Below are 6,885 nucleotides of genomic sequence, written 5' to 3' on the forward strand. Positions count from 1 at the left end.
GGTTGGGGATATAGGGTTATAGGATTAGGTCGTATAGGTTCAGACCTACACTATATGCTGAAGGGTTAAGGATAGGATTTCTTTTAGGGTTAGGGTCCGGGATTGTTGTGTATTTTTTGGGCAAAAATGGCATTTATGTAGAGAAAAATATATGTTGACTTCCTCACAAGTCGTGCGTGAGTGTGTCCGTGCGTGCATGCGTGCGTGCGTGCGTGTGTGTGCACTAATGAAGTAGGAAGCTGACCTTGGGACACTGTTGCAGTGACACAGAGTGACACTCAGTGTGGCAGCACAACATGAGACACAGACAGACATGACAACAGACACAACATGAGACACAGACTGACAGTGAGTAAATAAGCTTATAGTAAGTGAGGGGAATCAATTTGAACGGAAAGGAAGATCGACAGAGCTTGTGAGAGAGAGAGAGAGAGAGAGAGATGTACTGTAGCTGCTATACAGACAGGACACACACAATGACAGGGGAGGAAAGAATGTTTAGGCCGTCTGAGAACGTCAAGTTGGGCAACAGGGAGGGTGACAGGGGGATCTCTGAGACCACGGGGCCCCACCCCGGGGCCCCGCAGGCTCTCTCTCTCTCTCTCTCTCTCTCTCTCTCTCTCTCTCTCTCTCTCTCTCTCTCTCTCTCTCTTCTCTCTCTCTCTCTCTCTCTCGTCTTCGCATTAACACCAGGCTGAGATTGGAGAGAGGGAGCGAGCAGGCCAGATGGAAAGAGTGTTTGCACAGTAAAAAGTTCCTTTTTGCGTGGGCTACCTATTTCCCTTTTGCCCTCCTCCCCCCCCCCCCCCCCCCCCTGCTTGCACTTTGTCTGTGAACCGTTGCTTAACCCCAGTTCATTCAGAGATTTATGCACTTAAAGACGCAAAGCTCTTCAGAATGACAGAGAGAGAGAGAGAGAGTATGTTTCGGCTGGCCGGTGCTTAGTTGTAACGCGTGTTCACACTCACTCACATGCACATTCAAGAACTGTGATGCTCACAGACATGTGCAGAATGCCGACACACACACACACACACGCATACACGCACGTCACACGCACGCACGCAGGCACACACGCACACGCGCGCACACTCGTTTACAGACAAACATATTCTCTCTCTCGCCCTCTATCTTCACACACACATGCACACTGTGTTTAATCACATACCATAGAGTTTGGTTTCCAAACAAAATGGGTCTCGTAAAAAGTGTGTGTTTAATAGAGAACCGAGTATTTTTTTTTTGCATATTTCACACTTCCGCCGTCTGCCTGGGAGAGAAAGTTTGCGTCACGCACGCATGCACACACACACACATGCACGCGCACTACACACGCACACGCGCACGCACACACACACCCGCACCCCTCTCTCATGGCCAGCACTATGAGCCGATGTAACCAAGGAAAACTTTCCATAAAGATGCCAGCTATAAGATGTAATGAAAGACATGCATGCAGCAGCAGCATCATGGCATGATGGCAGCAGCAGCATCAGGGCATGATGGCAGCAGCAGTGACAGCGGCAGCAGTGGCAACAGCAGCAACAGCAGCAGCATCAGGGCAGCATCCTGGGAAGATGCCGATGCTGCCCCCGCACTGCATGGCACGCACCGCACGCCAATAACACAGGGAGACAGACGTGGACAACGTGTGTCATTTGTTTTGTAAATCTTTCCAGGGAGCTTACATGAAGACACGCACGGCACTCGCTCGCTCGCTGGCGAGCAGGAGTAGGAGGAGAAACAGCACGAAGGACAGGGTAGTGCGTGCGTGCGTGCGTGCGTGCATGCGTGCGTGCGTGCGTGCGCGAGTGTTTGTATGTATTAAGTATCATGGGAGGAACAGTAGAAGGAGGATATATTGTCGTATATATCTGTGTGAGAAAGGGAGAGAGACGTCACTTTATGGCCCAATGACTCTAAACCCGTACACCCCCCCTCACCACCCCCCCTTTCTGTGTGTCACTATTTCTCTTCTAAACCCTGCACTCCTCCCCTTACCCCCCTGACCCCCTCGAAATCATTAACACACTCACTGGTTCTCTGACGTACGTGGATCAGGCACTACCGTGAGGGGGTGAAGGAGGGTGGGGAGTCATTGCGGTGATGTTGGGGGGGGGGGGGGGGGGGGGAATAAGTGAGTTAGGGGTTACCATGACGATTGTTGTCCCGGGAGGATGCCCCCGCTGTAGTAGTAACCCTGTTGTTGGAGGAGAGAGAGGGAAGAGTGGACGTAATGAATTGGGTGTGTGGGTGTGCACACGCATGTGTGTCATGTGCACGGCACGCATGTAGAAAATAATAAGTAGGCTAATATGATGTGTATATTGTGTGAGTGGGGTGTGTGTATGTGTTTATACTTGTTTATGGATACACTAAGTGAAGGTGTAAAGTGGTGATGACGGCCTTGCGTGTGTGCGTGCGTGCGTCCGTGAGTGCGTGCGTGCGTGTGTACAGTACAGTACAGTACACAGTATACGCATGCATGGGTGCGTGTATATGTCGGGGTGGTCATTGAGAGAGTTGAAAGGTCAGATCCTGTATCCTGTCATACGTAGGAACGGCATAATGAACATCAACAGAAGGAGGACGAAGTTTGCTTTAATTCCCCTCGTCGCTGCGTGCGTAATCTCAGCGTTTGTTTATACAAGTCCTACTGGAATTCCCTGGGGGGGAAACCAATGCACTGACGTTGAAAAAAGTGACGAATGAAATTATTACAACTCTCTCTCTCTCTCTCTCTCTCTCTCTCTCTCTCTCCCCCCTATAATTCTGTTTGCCATCAGAGCTTCCTGTGTTCCAGTGTTGCGTCATAACCAACTTTTCTCACCGTTTTAGTGTTTACCCACGACGGCAGAAGGCCTTTAAACCCCTGCCGAACAACCTCCAGCGCACTTCCTCCTCGTGCCTCACCTGTCCAATGGAAAGCAACGTGTGGTCATAAAATGTTCAGGCTCCATATTAGAGTTTGTTTGTATGTGATTGGATGTTTGTTCCTCCGGTAATCAAACTGCTTCTTTATATTACCTGGTCCGGTAAACTAGGATATACAACAGGTGTATTTGTATACAAGAAACCCAGGAAAAATAAAGATAAGGCATAAGATAAACCTTTTATTGATCCCCCCACGCGGAAATGCAGGTGTCATGTATACAGTAGCAGCAGCGAGAGTGGACCGTAGAGGTATTGATAAGAGTATAGACATAAGAATGGGGGTACGTGTAGTCGTGTATACTCAGGGAAGGAAGGCAGAGGTTCTTTCTTTTCAAAATCCTTTTATTCAGGTTTTTTATAACAACAGAAGCCCAGGGGCAGGTATTAAACAGACATAATAAAAAATAAAAATGAAACTCAATCCCCCCCGCCCACAATCCCAAGGATAGTCGGAAAAACAGAAAATAAAGATTAAATAAATATATCTATATACACACAAATGGAAGGCAGAGGTTCTAATAGCACAGGGGCATGTGTGAGAGAAAGTGGAACATGGGAAAAGGTATTTTGCTGTTGTGTTAAACTTTGTGTGAACCTGTTGGTCTGTAAAGTGTTACAGCAAATGAGTCAAAGCCTTGACTAGACAACCGTTACTGAATAGGTAGAAATATAGTGCTGTTCTATTTTGAACAAAACAGAGTTGTTGTTATGGCCACTAAAAACCTGGTTATGGCTTGCTCTTGCAGTTTTATAATCAAAATGTTGTGGTTAAAGGGGGGCACTTGGAATAGGGTACAGAAGCAAAACAAACACAACCTACTACTGTGTGTGTGTGTGTGTGTGTGTGTGTGTGTGTGTGTGTGTGTGTGTGTGTGTGTAAAGACACATCAAGGCATGAATGAGTAATGTAAGGAAAGCATCCAGCTTCCTCCTCATCTCCCCCTCCTCTGTAACAACCTCCAGACAGTCCAGATTAACTCTAAGAAGTTTTAACCTCTCTCATAAGTTTGCTCAGTTTGTTGGCCTCCATTGTGTTGATGTTATCCCCCCAACAGACCACAGCAAAGAAGATTATGAATGATTATGTTATACAGGCTGGTATAGAACAGCTGCAGCGGCCTGCATGTTGCTGCACACATCCATGACACATGAATTCCTCCGACATTCTAGTGTTTCATCATCAAGATGAGTTACAAGGTGTTTCACTTTTGTGCTGTAAAGCAATTTGTCAATGTAGACAAATGTAGACATTATTCTTTCAAATAACTAGACCTGCACGTGCCCATCAGCTACCGGCCTACTTGGGAACGATGCAACTTGGGAACCTAGTAATAATACCCCTTGTCAACTTGTCATAGCACCCGTTTTAACTATCTGTCTGTGTCCCTTTTGTGCCCATACTGTATATGGAGATCTCTGTAGTATCAATATGTCATAGCACCCTTTTTAACTGTCTGTCTGTGTCCCACATGGATGGAGAATGGAGATCTCTGTAGTATCAATACCTGCTGTCTTGATTTGCTTTCCTTTTTGCTTGTTTCTCTTTCTGTTTTGCTTCCTATGGTAATGGTATGGTGTGGATGATGGCATAGATCAAGGGTGTCCAAAGTGCGGCCCGCGGGCCAAATGCGGCCCTGGGATGAATTCCATACGGCCCGCAGCTTCATACCTCAATAGAGCGTCGCAGTCTACTTTCTAATTATTTGTTTGGCCCAAAACATTGTGTTTATTGTCATGATTTGTCACGACAAGAGTTGGCTTTGTCCGCGGCGTAACGTCTTTAAATAAATACTTTCTGAAAAGTCTATGAGGAAAAATGAACAGGGATTTATTTTCTGGGTCTCTCGAGGGGGCCGGACTGCGACGCTATAGTCTATTCTATTGTATTATGAACGGCCCCGCCCAACAGTATGGGACATTTTTACATTCAAGTTTTTTAACCTGGGCATTTCCCAGAATATAATTTGTCAGTGTTCCTTGTTCCTTCTTCCATGTATTATTAGTTTTACGCGACATTGGTACATGGTAACATTTGGTAATGTGACTCATGGCTGAGAGACTGAGTTACACTTTTTGTTACACCCGACAAAAGACCATTGATATGAAATATTGATGATGATAGTTAAATACAATAGTTTAAATGCGATGCACATGTATGTGACTTGGTTTGAAGCACATTTTCAGCCTGCGATGCGCCAAGCGACTATTAGCCAACACCATCTTGGGACTCCTGGGAGCTCTGCACTTGTTACTAGCTCCACTGTCACGCTGCAGTGTGTCTACTGTACTCTTCCGCCTATAGCGGGGGAAACTTGATGGTATGTGTGAGTGTCAGTTCCCTCGCCACTTGTTCCCGACACAGTGCCCAGCCAGCCTCATTCTTCTCTCCCTGACTGACCTCGTCTGTGACCCGCAGGAGGCCCACGTTTCTGATGTGGTCCGCCGGGGGCCGCCCCTGTGACATCAAGTGCCATTCGTAGCATTCTTTATGCAGACGCCGCCATCCAGGGCCTTTTCCTGAGCGTCCATGTCTCGGCCAGCAGTTCTGACGCTATACTGGAGCCACGAACAGACACCTCTGGAGGTCATCTCTCATGTCAGGTTTCCACACTCTCCTCATCCCATACAAGGCATTCCAGACAAGTGCCCTCTGGACCTTCAGATCCTGTTCTTTGGTGGCAGTCCAGGCACCAAGATATGTGTAACTGTACTTTCAAAGCGGACGTCCTCCGACAAAAAATGCTGCGTTAATGTGCAGGAGAGTTTGAAAAAAAGGCAATTCTTCTAAATGCTGCCTTCGGGTGTATATATGGCATTTCTTTCACATATTAAATGCGGCATCCGTGACACCGTTTCTTTGTCGTTTCCTGCACGTCACTTTCGCCGCGTGACGCGTCGTTCCGCGCTCGTCTCTCAAGTATGAATTGGCCTTTGAGACGTGACTCCAATGAACCGAGGCTATCAAGAAGAAGAAGAAGTGACTGGTTTTAGCCTAGGAGGACGTGACGGGTATGAAGCTATATACTGTAGTAAGACGTGACTGGTTTTAGCCTAGGAGGACGTGACGGGTATGAAGCTATATACTGTAGTAAGACGTGACTGGTTTTAGCCGAGGAGGACGTGACGGGTATGAAGCTATATAGTAAGATGTGACTGGTTTTAGCCTAGGAGGACGTGACGGGTATGAAGCTATATACTGTAGTAAGACGTGACTGGGTTCAATAGAAGTTGTGACTGTTTGGGAGCTTGCTAACGCAGAGTGAGTGTGTGACTCCATACCGTGGTGGCGCACACAGGAAAGTCAGTGTAAAGCGTGAGCCGACAGACAGCGTGTGTGTGAAGTCGCTGTGAGTAAAGTTTGTCTGGCACCGTCTGCCAGAGCCCTGTCACAGCACCCCCCCCTCCTACCCCCCACCCCACACCCCACACCCCCCCACTCCTCTCCTCTTCTCCCTCCCCGATGTCTTTGAGGCCGCAGCCTGAGCGTCGCGCTCTGTTTCTCTTCCTATGGCGGTTTACATGGATTGGTGACGTAATGGGTAACACATTGAGGGCCACACACACACAAACACGCACACGCACGCGCACACACAAACACACACACATACAGTACACACACGTGCGCGCGCGCTGATGAGCGCACACTTTATACAGACACTGCACTTATACCACCACATGCCCATAATTACACACATATAGAGCACTCACACCCATGTGCACTAACCTTGGAGTCCCCCTTTTCCAAATAGCATGCACACACACACACACACACGTACGCATGCACGCATGCACACACAGTCACACACACATGCACGCATATGCATAGATTCACAAACACAACAAAGTCTAAACACAAACACATAGCTCCTGTTACTCATAATGTACATGATACACACACACACACACACACACACACACACACACACACACACCATTAGTGATATGTCGTAT

The sequence above is a fragment of the Protomyctophum bolini genome (genome assembly GCF_963924005.1).
Source record: "Protomyctophum bolini genome assembly, chromosome: 7".
Classification (NCBI taxonomy): domain Eukaryota; kingdom Metazoa; phylum Chordata; class Actinopteri; order Myctophiformes; family Myctophidae; genus Protomyctophum; species Protomyctophum bolini.